The sequence below is a fragment of the Pelobates fuscus genome, chromosome 6 (genome assembly GCF_036172605.1).
Source record: "Pelobates fuscus isolate aPelFus1 chromosome 6, aPelFus1.pri, whole genome shotgun sequence".
NCBI lineage: Eukaryota > Metazoa > Chordata > Amphibia > Anura > Pelobatidae > Pelobates > Pelobates fuscus.
In genome coordinates, this window is record NC_086322.1 from 279323777 (window position 1) to 279349090 (window position 25314).

A 25314-nucleotide genomic window follows, 5' to 3' on the forward strand; every position below is an offset into this window, starting at 1 on the left:
GCATTCTCCAATTTGGCAATAGTTAAAAGCTTGGATATGCCAACAGTGTGCAATATGTTGTTCAATTCACTACAATGCACAGTTTAGTGAATAAACCAAATATATGTTTTAAATAAAATGCTCAAAATCTTACTCCTTTCCATGGTTTGGTGTCAAATTTCCTGCATCAGGCCAATTTTGCAAAAAAATAATAAAGAACTCAAAAATTGCATTTGTTAAAAAAAAAAAAGAGAAATACATTTATTTGAAAAAAAAATTAAAAATTATTTTAAAAATGTTTATAATCTTATCCCTCACAAAACAGTAATATATCTGCCTTAATATAGGGTAAAGTAAGCCTACATGCTTGATACGTATGCAAAGATAATGTGCAAAACCATAAATACACAAGAGTGAAATAAGAATTTAAAAACAATGAGTTACCAAGTAAATATTGGACCACCCTCCTATACAATATCACAAAATTATTGATACCGGAGAAACTGACGGAAGCCAAGCACAGAGAGATGGACACAGGTTTCTTCAGGAAGGAAGAGATTCTTTATTGGATCACCGATCGGGACTCAGAGGGACTAATGTCACCAAAATACAGCAAGTTCTGAGCCCCGGACAATAGTGCAGGCTCCTTATATAGGCACATAACTCCTCCCATATTAAGCTCCACCCGCACATTCTCTTAACCAATCAACCCAAATAAGAATTAACTTCCTGTTTGACCGCATGGCTTGTCCAGCACAATGGAGGAGGGGGAATACTATATCCTGTATTCTTGCACATGCTCCGTACACTACTGATCGTATCTTGCCTCGTGCAACCAACTGATCGATACGTCAGCATATGCACGTACACATGCCACGTGGTAATCTCGGCCTACTAAATTTATTTTTACCGAGATTCCACCACATTCCCCCCTTTGATGCCTCTTGATATTTTACAATTACTTGAGGCATCACATAACCTTAGTTTTGCTTACACCGCAAGTTACCTTGAACCAGACCAGACTTATCTTATGATGTGAATCTTCAACATTCATCTTCTTGCATTGGTTCTCCCTGATCTAGAGCCTTATATTTATATATCGCCATTATCTGTGCAGCAGCCTTCCTCTCTGCTATACTTCCTATCAGGCTTTGCACAGACCTAACTACTAAGGGTATAAGACACGGTAGGAGTAGACACAACAGTAAAATCAGTAGGACTCCACCTACCACTGCCTTAAGCCCTCCAAACCACTCATACCAGCTACCAAACCAACTACTTGGATTGTACCCTTTCCATACCTGAGTAGGCACATGCGCTAGTTTAACCATATGGCTAGTAAGCTCAGCTATTGCTTGCCCTTCGTCGTCTATTTGAAGACAGCAATTGCTTAGGTTAAACTTCCCACATACACCTCCCTCTACTGCCAAAAGGTAATCCAAGGCTAATCTATTTTGGTAGACTGCTGTCCTCATCCTGGTGTTATGCTTCGCTAGAAGATTGAGCGCTTGTGATGTTTCATTAGTGATAATTTCAACCACCGCCTGTAATCTTATAATGCGGTTGAGCATATAAATAGGGGTCCTGTAACCAAAGGTACCATCCTCAGCCCACGTGGCTGGCCCATAATAATCTATAATACGCTGGGGAGGCCATTCATTATCTTCCCAGGTGCCTATCTCTAAGGGTCCCCTTTTCTTCCTATGATTCACATCATACACTTTAACACCTAAAGTCTCACCTGTTTCAATCGGTAACAAGAAGAAGGATGGTTTGAGCATACCCAACACACATGCCCCTTCCCAGTCCTGTGGCAGCTCCGAATAGGCTTTCTTACCACAGATCCAGTACAAATTGGCTGGGGCTCTCCAGGTAGATGTGATAGATAGATCAAACCACACATCCTTTAAATTGGCGTATCTAGCAAACGGGTTAGATGGTTCTGAGACATTTGAAGCCGACCACCAAGTTGTATTCTTTGTATCATCATCATAAGCTTTTTGCCCTAGACAAGTTAATTCTCCTACAGAAGTATTATACATTATTCCTTTCCTTGCTATGCAAACATAACCTATGATGGAGGTCTTTAATCTCCACTCAGATTTACCTCTAACACTCAAATGATAATCGGCTTGTGTAGATATTAGTTGGTCAACTGCCTCAGAACCGGACATTACCTCCTTTGCTTCCCAAGGCCATTGGTCTCCCATGTTAGTACCTCCACACACATAGCAGTTGGTAACATTAAGACTACCGGCAATACTTTCAGCTAGGTCAATGAACAGGTTTTTAGCGTTATGGGGGATCTTATTATCTATACTCATCTCTTCATAAAAGGAATGGTATACTTGATGAGTCTGGGAGGATACCGTATCAGTCTCTATTCCTATAAACAATAATGTCCCAGGATCTAAACCCGTCCCGTATATCTGAAACCCAAATAAATTTCCATACTTATCTAGGAACTTGTCGGGGTTATTTATAAGTATATGGACTGGGTTGCATTCCATAGACTTACAATAAGGGCTAGTCGGCAACTTAGTCACTATCATGTCTTTATCTACTGTCTGTCCCCAAGTCGCCCACCCCACACAAGACCAATATGGGCAAAAGTTATAGTCTTTATTTGGGCATCTAGGACTTACATATTTATTTTTACTACTGGGACAAATATATTTATCATTAGACCCATACGTCCTCTCCCATCTAAGATCCCCACATACATTCCACGGTTTTCTACCACTCGATATTGCTTTACACGCATCAAATAGCAGAACACCCGAAGAATGTACGGATTCTAACACCGTCTTATTAATTAGGGTCCCCTGAGGATCTCCATTCCTGAGAGTCAACCAAATTGTACGAGGTTGATACTCTGGACTGAAGCACTTAGGTTCTCCTACTCCTAAATGGCACACACTATAGTCTATATTTAAGTATCTACATCTCGATACATCTCCTTTACACTCGTATTGTGAATGCCAAATTAGGGTTTGGGAAATATGGTTACCTGTTCTCGTAGTCTTAATGCATACCTCACAGCTAGGAGTGTCGGTACCTCTACCTTCCTGAATATAAAAACACATGTAAATAAACACAATCAAAAACACATCTTTCGCCGTCATCCTCAGTCTTCGTCCGTGCGATGGAACCTCAGCTTCCAGGATGTGAGGGCTGCAGGGAATGGAGTTCTGCTCGTCTTCACAGGTGTCCCTTCGAGACTTTCCTGGCTTATACACTATGTGTTGGTAAGCGGACAGGCTTTATTATGGCCTTCTCACTCACACCTGTAACAATAAAATTTGTAATCCACAATAATTCCTCGTTACTCCGACTGAGTAGTGCGTTTCAACCGGATCTTGCAGGGATTCTCTGGATCTGCTGTAACTTGCCAAGAATCGACTGCTGCTGGTTTAACCCTGGAGTGATGTATCCACGGAGTCACTTCTGCTACTTTTATCGCTGTAGGGGTAGACAAAAGAACAACATAAGGACCTCTCCACTTGGGCCCTAACGGTACATTATTCCACTCTTTAATCCACACTTGGTCTCCTGGATGATAACTATGAACAGGGGGATAAATATTCACAGGTAATCTATCTTGTACCCATTTCTGTACCTCCTCCATAGTCTTACCCAACTCTACAACCTGCTGCCGAGTAATTCCTTCTCCCAACTGACTCAAATCCCCCCTTAAGTTACCAAGTACGGGAGGTGGTCGCCCATACATAATTTCAAAAGGAGAGAGGCCCATCCTTCTGGTAGGGGTACTGCGGATTCGCAATAGAGCTATAGGTAAGAGAACGTTCCACTTAAGTTGGGTTTCCTGACACATTTTAGCCAACTGGTTCTTAATAGTTCTATTCATTCTCTCTACCTTACCAGAACTCTGGGGTCTATATGCAGTATGAAGCCTCCACTTTATACCAAGCATATGAGTCAGTTGTTGTAGGCATTGATGAACAAAAGCTGGACCATTGTCCGATCCTATAGAACAGGGTAGTCCATATCGGGGTATTATTTCTCGTAGCAGGAATCTCACAACTTCTCCTGCTTTCTCTGTACGAGTAGGACATGCTTCTACCCAGCCTGAATAGGTGCACACAATTACCAGCAGGTAACGATGTCCACCCGATTTAGGCATCACTGTAAAGTCTATTTGTAGATCGGACATGGGGAGTCCCCCCATAAACTGGACTCCTGGTGGCTTTACTGGTCCTTGTCTTGCATTATTCTTAGCACACGTTACACATCTGCGTACAATGGCCTGAGTCAAGTTGGACAATCTTGGTATGTAGAAATGTTTCCTGAGAGATTCTTCAGTACTGTCTCTCCCAGAATGTGTCCCGTTATGATAATTTTGGACAATTTCTACTGCTAGTGATGCTGGTATGACTATTCTTCCATCTTCTAGCTGATACCACTTGTTCTCCAAATACTTTCCCGGTTCAGTCTTTAACCACTCCTCTTCTTGAGTTGTATAAACTGGAGTCCATTGAGACAGTGGGGTTGGTATTAGAGCAGCTATATGCCCCACATACTCCTGTCTTCCTGATTCAGCAGCACGCTTAGCTGCACTATCTGCCATCCGATTTCCTTTGGTTACATCACCATCTCCTCTCAGATGCGCTCGACAATGTATAATACCGACTTCTTTCGGCTCCCACACTGCTTCCAATAGTTGTAGGATTTCAGCTGCGTACTTGATTTCTTTGCCTTCTGAATTCAGTAGTCCTCTTTCTTTATACAAAGCTCCGTGGGCATGAGTGGTTAAAAACGCATACTTAGAGTCCGTATAGATATTTACTCTTAAACCTTCAGCCAATTGTAACGCTCGTGTTAGTGCTATCAATTCTGCCTTTTGTGCTGATGTTCCTTTCGCCAGTGGCCGAGCTTCTATCACCTTGTCTATTGTTGTTACTGCATATCCTGCATAGCGGATCCCTTCTTTCACATAACTACTGCCGTCGGTGTAATATTGAACATCGGGGTTCTGGATGGGAAAATCACGAAGATCTGGTCTACTTGAGAATACTTCATCCATTACTTCCAAACAATCATGTTGACTTTCAGTAGGTTGTGGCAAAAGGGTAGCTGGATTTAAGGTGTTTACAGTCTCTAAATGCACTCTTGGGTTTTCACACAACATTGCTTGATACTTGGTCATACGGCTGTTACTAAACCAATGATTTCCTTTGTAATCCAACAACGTCTGTACTGCATGTGGGACTCGTACATAAAGTTCTTGACCCAGAGTGAGTTTATCAGCTTCAGCTACTAGCAGGGCTGCTGCAGCTACGGCTCTTAGACAAGGTGGAAGTCCGCTGGCCACTGCATCCAGTTGCTTAGACATGTAGGCAACAGGTCTTTGCCATGATCCCAAGTACTGTGTCAATACTCCCACAGCCATTCTTCTTTGCTCGTGTACATATAAGTAGAATGGTCGTGTGTGATCAGGTAGACCTAATGCTGGGGCACTCATCAAAGCCTTCTTCACATCTTCAAATGCCGTTTGCTGTTCTTGGGTCCATAAGAAGGGGTCGTGCTCTGTACCTTTGATAGCTGCGTACAGAGGTTTTGCTAGTATCGCATAGCTGGGAATCCATATCCTACAGAAGCCTGCTGCCCCCAAGAATTCTCGCACTTGTCTTCTATTCTTGGGTATTGGTATTTGGCAGACAGCTTCTTTTCTCTCTGGCCCCATAATCCTTTGACCTTCAGAGATATGGAATCCCAGATACTTGACAGTTGGCAAACACAACTGAGCCTTCTTTCTAGACACCTTGTATCCTGCCTTCCAGAGAATATGTAGTAGATCGTGCGTTGCTTGCTGACATTTTTCTTTTGTAACTGCTGCTATCAACAAGTCATCTACATATTGTAACAATACACATTCTCCTGGGATAGACTCGAAATCCAGTAAATCTTGACTTAGAGCTGAACCAAATAGGGTAGGTGAATTTTTAAACCCTTGGGGCAGTCTTGTCCAAGTCATCTGGCGTTTTGAGCCCGTTACAGCGTTCTCCCATTGGAAAGCGAAAATACATTGACTTTCTGCGGCAATTCGGAGGCAAAAGAAGGCATCTTTGAGATCTAAGACTGTGAAGTAAGTAGCCCCGCCCGGAATTAAAGCAAGCAGGTTATATGGATTGGGTACAACTGGATGTATACTAACAACCGCATCATTGACTGCTCTCAAGTCCTGCACAGGTCGATACTCATCTGTACCGGGCTTTTGAACAGGCAGCAATGGGGTGTTCCAGGGGGAAGTACAGAATTTTAGGATACCATACCGTATGAACTTATCCAGATAGGATTGGATGTTCTTCTTAGCCTTCTGTGGGATGTGGTATTGTCTTAGGCTCACTGGATAAACCCCAAGTTTCAGTTCAATTTTTATAGGTGGAATATTGCGGGCCAGTCCTGGTGGGTTGTTCTCTGCCCAAACTCCTGGTATGTTAAATAATGTCTCATCACTCCTAGGGTTTTGGCTAGTCAACACTGTATAAAGTCGCCACTCTTCTTCCTTTGGTACGGATAAAGTCATAATACCTGAAGGTCCATTAAACTTTAAGGATGTTGTTCCATTTGGTAGGAACGTAATCTGCGCTTGTAACTTAAATAGCATATCACGTCCCAGCAATTGGACTGGACATTCAGGCATATAAAGGAATTGGTGTTTTACTACGTGGCCTCCCAATGTACAGAGTCGACTTTTAAGAACCGGTCTTTCAGCACTTCTTCCAGTTGCTCCTATCACAGTAATAGTCCTTCCAGATGGAGGAGCAACTAGATTAGTCACCACTGAATGTTCAGCACCAGTGTCGATCATGAACGCACTCCTTTTTCCCCCTATTGATACATCGACCATAGGCTCCGCTCGACCAAGGGGGATGGAGCCCGGTCGGTATCAATAGTCCTCCATGACCGTGTCAGCCAATCCTACGAAGTCCCTACCTTCTCTATCGCGGGACCTTTGCGCTGCTGGAATATACCTGTCTTCCCTAACACTTCCTCTGTTCCCATTACTCCCTCTATAACCATTACTCCCTCCGGGGCCTCCTCTACCTCTCGCTCTGCCTCTAAAGTTTCCGTAGCCTGCCCTGGGTTGGTCTCTCTCGTACTGCTCTCTTTGCGGACATTCGTTCCTCCAATGCCCTTCTTCCCTGCAATACGCGCACTGATCCCTACTCAAAGGCTCCCTACTCCATCTATTATTGCCTCTATCTGGGCCCCGTTTATCTACGCCTGCGATCGCTACCGCTAGCATATCAGCCTTTTTACGCATCTTGCGCTCTTCCTCTTTCTTACTTTCTGTATCCCTGTTCATATAGACCTTATTTGCTACCTCCATTAGTTGGGTGATGGACATACCTGCAAACCCTTCCAACTTTTGTAGCTTGCGCTTAATATCTCCGTATGCTTGGCTGACAAAGGCGGAGTTAACCATTCGGGAAATGTCTGCGTCTTCCGGATTAAAGGGGGTATACAAGCGGTATGCCTCCAATAATCGGTCATAAAAGACACTGGGCGCTTCATCGCTTTTCTGGATCACCTCAACTGTCTTCGACATGTTAATGGCTTTCTTTCCTCCTGCTTTCATGCCAGCAATTATAGCGTCTCTATAGGCTCTGAGTTGAACCATATCAGCACCATTTACGTTCCAATCGGGATCAGTGTTGGGATAATGTGTTGCGGCCCATGCTGCTGGATTAGCTTGGTTCAAAGCACGGGCTCTATCCTCTAGTGCTTTTATGGCTGCTTGATTTATTCTTGTCCTTTCCTCATTGTTAAATAAAGTCATTAGTAACTGCTGGCAATCAGCCCATGTCGGATTATGCGTCTGTACTATTGAGGTGAACAGATCAGTCATGGCTTGTGGTTTCTCAGTATACGAGGAATTATGGGTCTTCCAGTTTAAAAGGTCGGTAGTGGTAAATGGGACATATACGAAGACTGGGTCAGCGTGTGCCATTTGACCTGCGGCATCGATATAAGCTGACCCGGGATTTAGGCGAAGAGGCATCTGATAGTGCTTTAATTGTTGGGCACCAGTCAACTGTCGGGTTTGGATGGGGCTACGTAGAGAGGCGTCAGTCATGGGTTCCGGTCGGGGAGAGATAGGGTATGGGGATGTGGGAGGTTGGTTTTGGGAAAAGGTCGTAAATAAAACACTTCGAGCCGAGCTAGATGAAGCTTGACCGGAAGTCTGAAGTGGCGCCAAATCAGGATATTCGTTTTTAATGGGGGTGGGTTCTGGTTCCGGAAGGGGAGATTTAGTACGAGGGGGGGTGGATCCTGTACTGGAGGAGGAAGCGGAAGTGGATGAGGGTAATGAGGGGAGGGGTGCAGGACTTCCTGCGTTTGCGTCACTTCTTCTTAACGGAAAGTAAGGGGGCGGCAAAGGGATCTCGGACTCAGGGGGCGTGTCCAGAATGGGCCTAACACCAGTCCTAGTGGACGAACAAGTCCTAGCTACCATGAGGCGACACTGCTCCTCGTGGCATGTCTGGAGCCATTTTGGCGAGTCATTTACGGCCTGTCTCCAACAGTCAATATAAGGAAACTGGCCGTAAAGTTCAGGCCTACCTGATACAGCCACGTGTAAGCGCTGTACCAGAGTTAGATCCAAACTGCCACGTGGCGGCCATGCCGCAACCAAAGTAGGCCACTCCCTAGTGCACAAAGTAACTAAACGTACAGGAGACATCTTAACCCCAAAATCACAAGTTTTGAATCCCTTTTTAAAATTCTTCACCATACAACCTAAGGGATCCGGAATCGTTGACTGCGACGCACCCATACTTAACAATGGAACGTCGTCGACAACGAATACTATACACGCGTACTATTCAACAGTCACACCCGTTTCCTCTGGCAACAGCACCACGTGGTACGGTTACCAAGTGAAACGTACACAATAACAATAAACACTCAGGGAATTCCCGTACACACACAGCTGTTACACCAGTCACTATATAATCAATATTATGCCCTTTGGCGTAACTATACAGTCACCCACGCTATAATTCTCTATATACGAATTACCCGTCTATAACACACCCCAGTAACATCGTCTTTTACAAATAGCGGTTACAGTACGGTTAGCATAGGTCAAAGCACAAGTTAAGGTCACAATACAATTATTAGTGGTTATGGTGTTAAACATGCAATGGACGACAATGATTAGTACTTATATACAGTGTCAGTAAATATACAGGGTTATGGTACCGTGCACTATAATACAGCAACACACTATTAACACTCTCGCTAGACGGCTGAGCTCGCGCTATCTAACAAGATATACACTTTACTAAAACAATCGTTAACACATTTACAATTCCCAACTAAACTATTGGCCAGTACCTTGAATGGACTACCTAAAACTATATACACCCGTTTTGGTTAGCCACACTGCCCAATCACCACATATATAGCGAGCTAGAGAACCGAATTTACACAGGCGCCTCTTAGTCGCACTATCAAAAGTCTAGTGGGTTCCAAATTTACACGCCTTCCCACTTAGCCCAGATAGGATGAGAACTAGCGAACCGAATTTACACAGGCGCCGCTTAGTCTCCCGGTCCCTCCGACCTAGCGAACGTAATATACACCCTAGAACGCTAGTCTAGACAAGACACCGGTGTCCGGCTAGGGCTATTTACACCAGGACCCCGCCTGACTAACCAAATCAAACGGTCTGACTAAAGAGCGTTCGATCGAGCGGTGCGCCTTCGCTCCTTCCCTCCGACAGAGGGGGCAGATACACAGATTCAAAACCCCTTTGGGCCTACCGCACAATCGGTATACCCCTAGTGGGTCCTGCCGTCTAAAACAGCAGTTGTCTTACCTCCTCGTTCCTGAACCTGAGTTCACACTCATCGACGGGGACACCCCAGCACTTCTCACGTAGAGGCCGATGATCTCCTGGACAACAGACCAGTGGCGCCGAGACGAAGGGAGGTCCACGCAGAAGTTCAGGGGTGCAGCCGTAGAGAACGTGGGCAAAGATAGACCGTCTCACGCCTCTGCCTCTCAGCTACCGTTGAACGATGAGCTTCCCGGCCAATGCACCAAATGATACCGGAGAAACTGACGGAAGCCAAGCACAGAGAGATGGACACAGGTTTCTTCAGGAAGGAAGAGATTCTTTATTGGATCACCGATCGGGACTCAGAGGGACTAATGTCACCAAAATACAGCAAGTTCTGAGCCCCGGACAATAGTGCAGGCTCCTTATATAGGCACATAACTCCTCCCATATTAAGCTCCACCCGCACATTCTCTTAACCAATCAACCCAAATAAGAATTAACTTCCTGTTTGACCGCATGGCTTGTCCAGCACAATGGAGGAGGGGGAATACTATATCCTGTATTCTTGCACATGCTCCGTACACTACTGATCGTATCTTGCCTCGTGCAACCAACTGATCGATACGTCAGCATATGCACGTACACATGCCACGTGGTAATCTCGGCCTACTAAATTTATTTTTACCGAGATTCCACCACATTATGAAATCATGTATTTGTTTAATTAGCACAGTCCCTTATAGATTTCGTAATAGTAGTGATATGGGAATGTGTCTTACAATCCTTTGAAGGGGTAGACACAACCAGTTAAATAGTCCAAAAAAAAAAAATAATAATAAAAAAATAAAGTATTTATTAGATAGAGACTTAGTAACTAAATGACTCTGTGTGTCTTTAAAAATGCTATTCACGTGGTTGTAGCCTTGGTTATATAAACATTAGTTGAATATCCACAACAATCTATTGCTACAGTACCACAATTGTAAGTAGAAAAAATAAATAAATAAAAGCTTAAAAAAAAAAAAAAAAAAACGTTTATTAATCTGCCACTCTCAGGCATATGCTAAAAAAATTACAAGCTTGTATCTTTGCAAAAGATAAATCAGCAACATAGAATTATTAGTATTCTTGATTATATCTTGACTGCTGACCCAAATACCAAACCCGTTACCCCCAATAACGACATGACACCTGATTGTTGGGTAAGGGCAACGGCCACAGCTTTATTAAACTTTAACACAGCCAGCATTTCCACCTGTCAGCTGTTGGGGTGACTACCCAACAGACAGATACTCCAAGTCTTTATCCAGAGTTCGTACAGCCTGCCTTCGGCCATCAGCCCTAGCAGGCTGCGACTCCCCAAATCCTTTCCGTGCATTACGTGCGCTGGCCAGGAACTCCGCCATAGCTGTGACAAAACAAGAACAGAAACAAACAACACCACAAGCCAGAAACCATCACATAGCATAGGAAAAACGGGGAGGGCGGGAAACTGTTCCAGACTGCTCCTTCTGCACTGGTGAGTCCCTCCCATCTGCTCTCCTTCTTATGTCCCACCATATAGGCAACAATGTATCCCTCATACTCCCACCCTCTTACTGCAGGGCAGCAGTCATGCCTCCCCTTCCTTGCAGTCCAGGGGATATCTTTACAATGGCACCTGTCAAGAGGTGGGATCAGGGCCGGCGCTACCTGTAAGGCGGACTAGGCAGCCGCCTAGGGCGCCCCTTGGGAAGCTGCAGCCGCCCGATGCGCCTAATGCTGCAGCCGCCCGAGCGCTCTGTAGAGAGCCTCAGGCGGCTGCAGCTTTGCCCGGGCTGGTGCGTCCATGAGGGCGCACCGCCCGGGCACAGCATGAGGAGAGGGAGGGGGCTGACAGGAGGGAAGCGCTCAGCGCTCCCTCCTGTCACTCCCTCTCTGTAGCGTGACCGAGCGCAGTATAGTCCGCCGGTACAGGGAGCATCTGTCTCCTGTACTCGGACGGACTAACAGGAAGTGAACACTGGTGTTCACTTCCTGTTAGTCCGCCGGGTACAGGAAACAAAAGCTCCCTGTACCCGCGGACCATGATACAGAGCTCGGCCACGCTACTATAGAGGTAGGGGAGGGTGGGGGGAATAAATAGAGAGGGGGGGGGAGATAAATAAATGGAGAGGGAGGGGAGGAGGAGAAATCAATGAAGAGGGAGGGGGGGAGAAATAAATGGAGGGGGGGGAGGAGAAATAAATGGAGAGGGAGGGGAGGAGGAGAAATCAATGAAGAGGGGGGGGGGGGAGAAATAAATGGACAGGGAAGGGGGAGAAATAAATGGACAGGGAAGGGGGATAAATAAATGGACAGGGAGGGGAGGAGGAGAAATCAATGAAGAGGGAGGGGGGGGGGGAAATAAATGGACAGGGAGGGGGGGATAAATGGACAGGGAGGGGGGGATAAATGGACAGGGAGAGGGGGGAAATAAATGGACAGAGGGGGGGAAATAAATGGACAGGGGGGGGAATAAATGGACAGGGAGGGGGGAATAAATGGACAGGCAGGGTGGGGGGAATAAATGGACAGACAGGGAGTGGGGAATAAATGGACAGACAGGGAAGGGGGAATAAATGGACAGGGAGGGGGGGGGATAAATGGACAGGGGGGGGAAATAAATGGACAGGGAGGGGGGGAATAAATGGACAGGGAGGGGGTAAATAAATGGACAGGGAGGGGGAGGGAATAAATGGACAGGGAGGGGGAGGGAATAAATGGACAGGAGGGGGAGGGAATAAACGGACAGGGAGGGGGGGATAAATGGACGGGGGGGATAAATGGACGGGGGGGGATAAATGGACAGGGAGGGGGGGAAATGGACAGGCAGGGTGGGGGGATAAATTGACAGGGAGGGGAATTGACGGGATTAGGAGGGGGAATGAGAGTGGGGAGGGGAGAAGAGAGTGACAACGGGGGAGACGAGAGTGACAAGGGAGGGGGAGAAGAGAGGGACACGCAGGGGAGAAGAGAGTGACAAGGGAGGAGGGGGGAGAAGAGAGGGACAAGAGGGGGGAGAAGAGAGGGACATGGGGGGGAGAAGAGAGGGACAAGGGGGGTTGAGAAGAGAGTGACGAGGGAGGGAGAGGGGGAGAAGAGAGTGACAAGGGAGGGGGGAGAGATTGACATCCATCACACACACACAATGCACCCCTTGCACACAGAAAAACACACAATGCATTACACACACAGACACACACACACAAGCAATTCAACCCTTACACACAATGCATCCCTTACACACACAGAAACACACAATGCATTCCTTACACACACTCAATGCACCCCTTACAGACGCACACACTGCATCCCGTACATACACAGAAACACTCATTGCAGCCCTTACACATACAAACACAGATTCACACAATGCATTCCTTACACACATATCAGGACATCCCCTACTCCTGTGAACAAACTAATTGGTGGAACATGAAGGTGGACCCTGGGGCCCAGACCTTGAGCTGTGCAAAGGGCCTTAAAAAAAAATGGAGCCGGAGGGGCGTGGCCAACAACCGCATGGAGTAGTCGCAAGCCGTGCGAGCTCCGTGTACCGCCGAGCCGACAGCGACAATTTAAGAGCCTGACAAGCACAAATCTTACCCCCACAAGGGGCATCCGCTGCCTTCGCCCTCATGGCACCCTCCAAACAGCTTAAATTGACGGATTCGATCCGCTCCGGTAAAAAAGACCGCCCGCGGCAAAAACAAGATGGCGACGATACAGCCACGCAATCCCCAGACCCGAGCAGCCTCACAGACGAAGACAGCTCGCAGATACCACAAGGAGATGATTTGGTTACCAACCAAAGCCTGCATGCTATGCTGCAAGTCCTAAAGGAATCCCTGAGATCAGATTTTAAACAAATCTCTAAAGAACTAAGGAAGGACATACACGATCTGGGTGAGCGCACCAATCGACTGGAATCCAGGACGGACGACATCTGCTTGGTCCACAATGATATGGTAGACCAACTGCAGAAATTAGAAGAAGAACAGGCCGCACTAAAACTAAAAGTGGCGGATATGGAAGATCGATCCCGCAGGAACAATCTGCGCTTTCGAGGTATCCTGGACTCAATATCCGCGGAGGCCCTCCCGCAGTACCTGCAAACCATGTGCGCCATTCTTGTTCCTCATCTCGAGGCTGCCTCTTGGACGATGGACAGGGTACACAGGCTACCCAGACCAGCCAGACTCTCCGTCGACACGCCACGCAATGTGATCGTGCGCTTCCACTACTACAAGTCTAAGGAAGCATTAATATCCGCGACAAGAAAACTGGATCAATTGCCTGACCCATACCAAAATATCAGCGTGTTTGCCGACTTGTCTGCAGCGACCATGGCGAGAAGGAGGGAGTTTATTAATGTGACCAAGACCCTGCGCAACCACCAAATTTCTTACAGATGGGGTTACCCGACTAAACTTTTGATCTGGCACAAAGGACAATCGGTAGCAATCCTAGAACCAGAAGTGGGAATGGCGAAACTCAAGGAATGGGGCCTGCATCACAACATGGGACATAACTCCCCGCAAAATTCGCTTCCTAAGAAATTGAGAGCAGACTGGACTATGGCGGGCTCGCCTTCCAGACCGTCGGCGCAGCATGAGATCTGATAAACGAACACTATTTTGCAGTACCAGAGTGACTCCAAGCACTTAAGTATTAATAGGGCTGTAATGTAATGAGAAATGTTTTTTGATTGCCAACCGGGTAATATTGAGGCGAGGTAATAACGCCATTTAATCCCCTGATTCAGTTATCAACTGTCCTCTGCCCGTTATCTATAAGAACACCCAGTGATTTTATGTAAGAGTAACCAAAGTAGTTGCATTCTCACTCTGAGCAGTGAGATATCCTTTGCCGCACGCAGTTAACATTGTCAATTGCTAAATGCTTTACAATAACTGATTACATGCCATGCGAGTGAGCGCCTGAGTGCTCTGGTGTCCCCAATGGCACTGGGAAACCCTTTGGTCACCACGTCCAGTACACCAATGCTCCGTCCTCTTGAGAGCTTGCTAGGCTACTCAGATATTAGAGGCTAAATATCGGCGGGGACTCCCACCCCCCACTGCCCAATCTAGAGAGATGACAGTCTCCTACACGTGGCAGACACTGTCCCTGCGCATCAAGCAGGATGATTATACCCCCTTACCCCCAAGTTCAACCTTATTTCTGCAGTTTGCACTGATATGTTTTATATGTTTTATATGTTATATGTTGTTTTTTGAAGGTATACACGCCCTCAGTCTGCATACACATGAGGCTCACTTGTCCCGAGGTCCCCATGGCCTATCACATACCCGGCACTCGAGAAAACTTGTACAGCGCCAACCAGCATTCCAAGCACCGAGACAGCACTATGTGCCAAACCATGACACAAACATACCCATACACATTCCCTGTGCAGAACCAGACTGCAACACCCCATTCTGGCCTTGCGCTTCTACAAGGTACGAACTGAGTGAGCAACAATCCCCCCAAGTAATATTATGGCGTTAGCCACATTCAAAATATATTCCCTTAATGTAAAAGGCCTTAACAGCCCACACAAAAGACGCCTGGTTGTCCAAACTATGCACAAATCCAAAGCCGCTATCATTTGTCTCCAGGAAACACACTTATGCTGCCGTAACCCCCCACAAATACGTTCCTCTCAATACCCCCAGGTTTTTCATGCATACTCACCCCACAAATCTAAGGGAGTAGCCATCCTGTTCCACAAGGATTGGGTATTTCAGGAAACAAATAGACACATAGATGCAAACGGTAGACTGCTAGTTCTCACAGGTAACCTTAATGGCATGTTAATCACAATAGCATCGCTCTACGCCCCGAACGAGGCCCAGGTCGCGTTCATTCGCAAATCCTTAAAATTAATAGACAAAATCAGGACAGGCCACATAATTGTTTGCGGTGACTTCAATAGCACCTTAGACCCGACCCTGGACATAAAAAGGGAACAGGACAAATTCCCAACCTCGCACACAGTCTCCACCTGCAGCGAATTAAGTAAAACAATCAATAATAACAACCTTTATGATGCTTGGAGATCCACATACCCGCGTGAGAGAGACTATACTTATTTCTCGCAGGTGCATGGTACATACTCCAGAATTGACTTATGTCTGGTAGATAAGGCCACACTGATGAACATCGAGGATGTGCAAATTGGCCAGAGGACCTGGTCAGATCACGCCCCACTGACAGTCACATTCCGCTCCCTGTACCAAGCCAGAGGCAGAGGGACGTGGCGTCTCAATGAGAGCCTCCTAGACGACCCACAAGTACTCATTAACGTAACTAAAGAAGCTTCTGACTACTACACACATAACGTGACTGACTCGGTCCCAATTCAAACAGTAAGGGTCGCGCACAAGGCAGTCATGAGAGGTATATTCATTAGAGAAGGCTCAAAACGCAAAAAAAACACTAATGACTCCCATAGAGCCCTACTCCAAGAACTGACAAACTTGGAAGCACAAAACAAAACAAATCCCCGCAAAGCCTTAGCTGCACGCATCACCGAGATACAGAGGGAATTGAACGCCCTCGAACTTCTCACTACCGAAAGGTGGATGAGATCACTCAAACTCAAATATTACACGCAGGGAAACAAAGCGGGTAAACTGCTAGCCAACGAACTGAAAGCAAAACAAATACAATCCAAAATCCCGTACATTATATCTCCCACAAAGGGCAAACTCTACAACCCACTAGACATAGTCAATGAGTTAGCGGAATACTATGACAAACTTTACAATCTACACAATGACCGCCAGACGCCACAACCGACTCCTACCAATGTAGCGGACTTCCTGGATGGAATACCCCTTCCACGACTGTCCCCTCAAGCCAGTGCATCACTAGACGCCCCATTCACACATGACGAAATTCGTAGGACCATCCTCTCCCTACCCAAACATAAAGCCCCAGGCCCGGACGGACTATCTAATTACTATTACCACAAAATGGAACCGACTCTCACACCACACCTCACCACCCTATTTAATGCCATCAAAATATCAGGCACCCTCCCTACGGAAATGCTGGAAGCAAACGTTGTCACCCTTCCCAAACCGGGCAAACCGCCCACATACTGCGAAAACCTACGCCCTATATCGTTACTAAATGCAGACATCAAGCTATACGCAAAACTCTGGGCGATGAGACTAAAAACACATCTCAGAGACTTAGTGTCGATAGAACAAGCGGGATTCGTCCCCGGAAGGCAGGCAGGTGATAACACCAGACACTTTATAAACTTAATAAATTGGGCGAAAACAAGCCAACAAGCAGGGGTAGTTCTGGCGCTCGATGCCGAGAAGGCCTTCGACCGCCTGAACTGGACATATATGGAGGCTACACTGTCCAAAATGGGTCTCTCAACACAAACCCTGCGGGGCATTATGGCTCTGTATCAATCCCCATCAGCAAGAATCTTTAACTCCAGTTTCATTTCAAACAAATTCCAAATAAGCAATGGCACACGCCAAGGCTGCCCGCTTTCCCCGCTCCTGTTTATACTTTGTCTGGAACCACTCATAATGCACATCAAAAAACATCAGGACATAGCTGGTCTATCCACACCCGCAGGCACCCACAAAATAGCACTGTTTGCGGACGACATCCTCCTTTACCTCACCAAACCTACCTCCTCAATCCCGCACCTGATGGCACTTCTCCTACAATACGGGCAAGCATCATATTATAAAAATAATCTTAAAAAAACTCAAGCACTTCCCATAAATATTACCTCAACAGAGCTACAGTCACTCAAGTTGCATCACCCCTTTGATTGGAGGAAAACCTCCTTAAAGTACCTGGGAATCAATCTCACCAAATCACATGACCAGCTGTCCCAAGAAAACCATATTCCCCTAACCTACAAACTCCAAGCACAATTAGACACTTGGCAAAACCTTGAAATCTCATGGCTAGGGAGAATCAACACGATTAAAATGATGGCACTGCCACATGTCCTTTACTTATTTCGCACCATACCTATACCTCTAAGTGACAAAATACTCCAAAGATTCCAAAACATGTTTAATGCATACATTTGGAAAAAGAAACCCCCGAGAATAGCCAGGCGACTCACGTGGCTGTCCCCGAACAAGGGCGGTCTAGGATCTCCAAATGTGAAAGCCTACTATAGAGCGGCAGTGCTAGCCCAAGGGTTAGACGTGTTGTCAAGCACCACCCCCCGTATCTGGTCCCCCCTAGAGAATGTATGCATTAGACCATACACGGTGCATTCCATGTTAAGATCGTTCCATGCATGGGATCCACACGAGCGTAAGCCCCTGGCCAGTACGAAGTTTCTAATAGACAGTTGGAGAAAATGGGCCCACAAGCTCACAGGCGTGGACAACATTCTGCACTTTGCCCCAATCCACACGATTTCAGAACTGACAGACGATATCAATGTAAATCATTGGAAGCAAAAAGGTATAAAGTCAATATCCCAACTATTTTCGAGAGAAGGTATCAAGCCATTTCCAGTCCTTCAGGAAGAATTCGAGCTCCCCCATAAGGACGTTTTCACATACCTTAGGACCAAACACCTTCTCCAATCCCTTCACACGCAACATAGTGACGAGTCACAATTGACGGCTTTTGGTCTATACTGTATAGGGAAAAAGCCACACCTAAAGCCACTATCTCTATGCTACTCGACACTAAAGGATGCAGACCCCCTACATAAACACAAATACATGGAACAGTGGGAAGCAGAACTCAATATCAATATACCTACCCCACTATGGTTACAGGCGATCCAGACAACAAAAAGGGTGTCCCGTAGTCTAACTCTTTGGGAAGCTTACTACAAGATACTGATGAGGTGGTACTTCGTGCCTACCAGGTTAGCAAACATTTACCCTTCTGTGCCTGACATGTGTTGGAGATGTCAAATTCATAAGGGAAACATGAGACACATATTCTGAGATTGCCCCTTATTAAAGGGAATATGGCTAGCGATAGCCCAAGCTGTTGAACTGTTAATAGCGCGCAAAATGCCGTTTACACCGGAATGTTACCTGCTCCACCTCTCTCCTGAATTACTTGTAGATAACAATAGATGGGTGATCATACACCTGTTAACAGCAACTAAGACAAGCATAGCCAGCCACTGGAAGAGTACACAGGTTCCTTCCCTCCTGGAAATATGGAACAGAATAGACGCTATTGCTGACTATGAAGGGATGGCATACAGGTTGAATGGCCAAACAGAGTTATATACCAAAAGGTGGACAAATTGGCAGGTGCATCGTAAACAAGTGAAAAAGCTCAAAGTCTCACCGTTATAACAGCCACGTCCATACGATTATAAGATAACTGCGTTACACCAACTTACTAGACCACACATTACCTCGATAACCACTCTCAAACAACACCGTCATTTATGCCAGAACACAACTGGGATATTAGCACTCAGGGACCAATTCTTTGTATACCTTCCCCCCCTTCCTCCCGTATTTATCATCCCACCTCCTTGTCTCCCCGTCCCCTGGTGTAGAGGTACATACGTTTCTATCTGAAATATCGCAATAAGCTTGAATAAAGACTAGAGAAATCGCCAACACCCCTAGCCAGCGCTAGATTCACCAAGGTTGGCATTTCAGACACTCACCATACCACTGTATGTATAAAATGATTCTGTATATTGCATAAATCTAAACGTATACATGTTTATTTGAGTGTATAAACCCATTGATATGAATGTACATGTAATGCCACCATACTGAACTGTACCGTATACCCTCCCCATTTTTCTTTCTGTACCCCTTGTTATTTCTTATTTCGGAAAATTTTCAATAAACACAAACATTGAAAAAAAAAAAAAAAAAAATGGAGCCTTCTTCCTGTTCTCCCAGAACACAAACAGCCTCCAGAGAGCCTGTTCTACACCAGACCAGTGGAGCCAGACTGCAGGTAGAGCCCATCACCATCCTCATCTGATTGTAAGTAGGCAATCTAGTATATTATTCGTGGCACTAATCTCTAATTTACCTCACATTAAAGGGACACTTTAGTCCCCAGAACCACTGCAGCTTAATGTAGTGGTTCTGGTGTCTATAGCCTGTCCCTGCAGGCCTTTTAATGTAAACACGGTGGCACTGCAGCACTTGCGTTGGTTAACATGGGGCATTGTGATGTCATATCGGGGGGGGGGGGGGAATGGGGGGCGGCAAACTTTACTTTTGCCTAGGGTGGCAAAAATCCTTGCACCGGCCCTGGGTGGGATATATTAGGACGCAAGTCAACAGTCCGTTCTTGAATTTTATGTTGGAAGCAAGAAAAATGGGCAACCGAATAGATCTGAGTGACTTTAACAATTGCTAAATAGTGATGGCTAGACGACTGGGTCAGAGCATCCAAAATTGCAAATCTTGTTGCGTGTTCCCGGTATGCAATGGTTAGTACCTACCAAAAGTGGTGCAAGGAACGACAACCGGTAAATTGGCGTCACTGTTATAAGGCCCAAGGCTCTTTGATTCACGAGGGGAGCAGGGCTAGACTTGGAAAAAAATTTGGCACAGGCTTTTTCTAATCAGAGAGGCCCATTGGTAGGGACAAAACATTGCCCAAAATGAGCATGCTAGTTTAATGATGGGAATTACAAGGCAGTCCTGATAAAGAGCTCTTGCATGGGAAAGACAGCCCTATATAATGTGCGGCCTTAGCTTTGCTTGTGACTGGTCTCTAGTGTATCTATAAGTGTGTTATCAGAGGACAAAAGGGCCATTAGAGAGTGTTGTGTATGCACTTGGTGGCTGCTTGTGGTATTGCGTGTGTGCAAAATGAGCTGTGGTGTGGTGTTTTGTGCAAATAGGTTGGTTTCAGTTGTGTTGTGCTTGTGGTGTGTGGCTTGGGGCTGTACTGTGTGTATGTATAGGCTCTGTAGTGTGTGTGTGTGTAAGGGGATGTAGCGAGTGCGGAGGTTCTAGAGAGTGAGTGTGTGTACAGGGGATCTAGTGTGTAGGGGATACACAGGGTGCATAGGAGATATACTTTGTGTGTCAGGAATGTTGTGTGTGTCTATAGAGGACCTGGTGTGTGCGTAGGGAAATATATAGTGTGTACATGGGATGCACTGTGTTTGTCCGGTGTAAAAATATATTTCTGTTAATCGAAAATGCGCTAAATGTGCAATAGTGTGTATATAGGAAGCACATTTTTTGTTTTTTGAATGAAGTTGTGTTTTGTGTGTGTGTAGGTGGTGCAGTGTGTGTCTATAGGGGATACAGTGTTTATGAGGGGTGTGTGAATGTGTTGGGTCTGTATTGTGTGTTGGGGGAGGGATTAGACGGCATAAATTTAATAAACATATAAATATATATATATTTTTAATTAGTTATAAAATTAAGAGTTTTATTAAATCAGGCAGAAGACCAGGTATGTGTGCATAGTTTACCTGGGGAAGAGATGGCAGCAGGATGCATTGTGGGAAGAAGGCAGGCTTGTGGAGGCAGTGTTGTGTTCTGGGCAATGTTCTGCTTGAAAAACTTGGGTCCTGGTATTCACGTGAGTGTTACTTTGACACATATCACCTACCTAGAGATTGTTGCAGACTACGTACACCTCATCACGGGAATGGTGTTCCCCTTATGGTGGTGGCCTCTTTTACCAGGATAATGCGCCCTGCTATACTGCAAAAATTGTTCGGTAACTATTTAAGAACAATGCAAGGTTTAAGGTGTTGCCTTGGCTTCCAAATTCCCCAGATCTCAATCTGATTGAGCACCTGTAGCATGTGCTAGAACAACAAATTAAATCCATGGAGGTCCCACCTCGCAACTTGCAGGACTTAAAGGTTCTGCTGCTAATGTCTTGGTTCCAGATTCCACAGGACACATTCAGAGGTCTTGTGGAGTTCATGCTCCATGCATTATAGATGCTTTGGCTGCACAAGGGGGCCCTACACAATATTAGGCAGGTGGTTTTAATGTTGTGGCTGATAAGTGTATGCATACATAAGAACTATAGTGTGTGAGAATGTATCAACTCTACTCAGGGCTCCCAAAAAATAATATACACTCGTGTGTATATATATATATATATATATATATATATATGTATATATATATATATATATATATATATATATGCGTGCACACACACACACACACACACAGACCACACACATACACTCACACTCACACAGACACACACAGATACATACACACACACAGATTCACACACATACACTCACAGACACACACACACAGACACACATCCACTCACAGACACACACACTCCCAGCATCAGCAAACGGCGCGTGAGGCAGCAGAGAGAACACAGCTCCCTTCGCCGCGTCTGACAGGGAGACAGGCGCCCGCCGGGGGGGTCCATCAGGTGGCCATGAGGCCACCTCTTGGGCCCCCCATGACAGGGGGAACACGGGGGGCCTTTGAGGGTGGCATTTTTTGCCGCCCCCTGAGTGCCTGCAGGAACAGCTGGAAAGGCGCAGAAAAAAAAAGTGCAGAAACACCGTTCCCAAGCTTTCCTGCAGGACTCGAGTCCTGACTCTACTAGAGGCATCAAAGCAACTTTACCTTAATGAAGCAGTTTTGGTGTAAAGATCATACCCTGATCATGCATATGTTCAAAAAATTTTGCCCAGGACTGGGGCATAGCACCCGCAGCCTCCTGGCACCATAACCAGTATGACATCATGTAGTGGTTACTGTGTTTATACTTCCCCTTTAAGAAAAAAAAGGGACAATAGAAGCTTGGAACTGTATATACTATGTGTGTATTGGATACCAGAGGGGTTATTGATATAATTATATCTCTGAATGAGCCTGTATCTGATTATCTAATTTTCTTTGAAACGTCCATAATGTAACATTCAACAAGGTTACTTCCAGGTACATACAGATTAAATCTATACTTTACAATGCTACATCACCAGCAAATACATAGAGTAATCATTCAAATAAATCTTTAGCTGAAGTCTATCATCTGCAAATGACTCACACCACAACCCACAATAATCTCTCTATGCCATGTGCGTCCGTTCACGGAGGGCAAGTATACTTGAATCTGGTCCAGCTGGCCATATTTATTATTTTGTATCTCTTTCACAAAAGCACAGAGATAAATGACAATAGGTCAGTTAATGAATAACTTCTGGACACAATTTAACAGTCTGGACCATTCATCAACCGGGCAACTGTACTTGGATCTGGTCAGACTCAACGTATTTGTCATTGTATATCTCTATGACATTAGTATAAAGGTAAAGGCCAAGAGGTGGATAAATAATTAATTTAGGAACTGTGTTTAACAGCCTTGTGGTTTTTTTTTTTTTTTTGCCATTTGATTTTATAGAAACTGTAAAAGCCAGAAATTATATTTTAAAGTCAACAAACTGCTTTAGAATACTTTCAGTAGCCCTGGATCAAGCAGTACCAGTGGCCTCTTTACTTCTGGGGAAATGAAATAAATAGCCCCAGAAAAATAAATGCAAGATTGTCAGTAAATGTGTTTGTGGTTCTGTGATATTTCTGCTGTACATTTCTGTACAACTGGTTGGTAACCATCAGCTAAGTGAGCAGTATCTAAGCTGACTGACATCTTTTTTTCTCTAAGTGAAAACGCCTTTCTTCCAGTCTCAATGGGTGACCAATGACCCTGTAAAATGTAATGTAAAAGTCGCCGTTTGTGTATTTGGACTATATGGTTCGGGAATCGAACAGCTGCACGAACCGGAGACCACCCTGGAGCTTGTTAAGCCTAATTGATACTTTGTAGCAATTTCCACCGCAGTGTTCTAAGTGTTCGTCTGGGTGGCCGCATTTTGTATGGACAACCACACGGCGGCCATCTTGTTCGCATGAACACAGGCAGTGGTGTTTAGTCGTTGAGTTCATGGAACTATTTTCGGACAATGAAAGTCCTTCTGCAACACTTAGAAAAACACTGTTCGGTGGAAACATTCCCACGAACAAGGGAAACAAGCTGCAGGGTAAGAACATTGACTTTGTTCGGTAGTTTGTTCTTTTTTTTAAACTACCAAACTAGACTGATCGCAAACCCTGATTCTCTGGAACTGTTTTGGGCATGGGAACATGCGTGCGGTCAGTCAAATTATGACTTACAGGAAATGCCTGAACCGATCTGGGTGATTTTTGAATGTTGGTCACCCAGATTAGGGCTATCAGGGGATGTAACTTTTGTGGGGTTTTATGTATTTTTTTTAAAAAAAAACTTTATTTTGAAGATTTTTTTGTTTCGGGGAGGGGGTACAGAAGAAAAAACGTGTTTCTCCGAAAATAAGACCGGGTCTTATATTAATTTTAGTCCCAAAAAACACACTAGGGCTTATTTTCAGGGTAGGGCTTATTTATTTACGGTACCGGTATGTACATTGAACCCCCCCTTTAATTAATCCACCCCCCCCCTTTAATTAATCCACCCCCCTCTAATTAATCCACCCCTCCTTTAATAAATCCACCCCCTCTAATTAATCCACCCCTCCTTTAATAAATCCACCCCCCTCTAATTAATCCACCCCTCTAATTAATCCACCCCCCTTTAATAAATCCACCCCCTCTAATTAATCCACCCCCCTCTAATTAATCCACCACCCCTTTAATTAATCCACCCCCTCTTTAATTAATCCACTCCCCTCTAATTATTCCACCCCCTCTAATTAATCCACCACCCCTCTAATTAATCCACCCCCTTTAATTAATCCACCCCCCTTTAATTAATTCACCCCCTTTAATTAACCCACCCCCCCTTTAATTAATTCACCCTCCCTTTAATTAATTCACCCCCCCTTTAATTAATTAAGTCCCAGACATAAAATACTGGTATCTTCTCACAGTTCAAAGAGTCCGACCACTGGGTGCCTCACCGCCCGGAATGGATCCTTCCGCTGAAGATCCGTGAAGGCAGACTGACGGCGTTGCGCACGTCGTCATCACGCTGCGCACGTCGTCATCACGCTGCGCACATCGTCATCACGCTGCGCGATGCCGCGGCCCGCAACGCTCCTCCCCCTCCTCCACATAGAAGAAGGAAGTCCCGCCGGGCCGCAAAGGTAAAATGCCTAGGTCTTATTTTCGGGGTGAGGCTTATATTGCAGCCCACCCCGAAAATTCAGCTAGGGCTTATTTTCGGGGTAGGTCTTATTTTCGGGGAAACATGGAAGATAGGGGAGTAAATTTCGTAAGGTAAATCAGGGTATACATACAAGGTTTCGACATTGTACTCTGATAGGTCAATTCAGTCTAGTTATCGTACGTCGGGAAGGCTGTTATATGTCGTTAGCTGGTTGATGTCTTGTTTATACTCATCGGTACATGGTCACCTTGTCGGTCTCGCAATTGGGGTGGGGGCACGAGGATGCGGGGGGTCAGGGTGGGGGGGTGGGTCATATATCTTTTACTCAGCGGTGCTAAGTATTAGGTGTGGTGTTCGTGGGTGTTTATGGTTTGGCGGGTTGCCAGATTCCCTGGTATTGTCTGGTTGTGTGG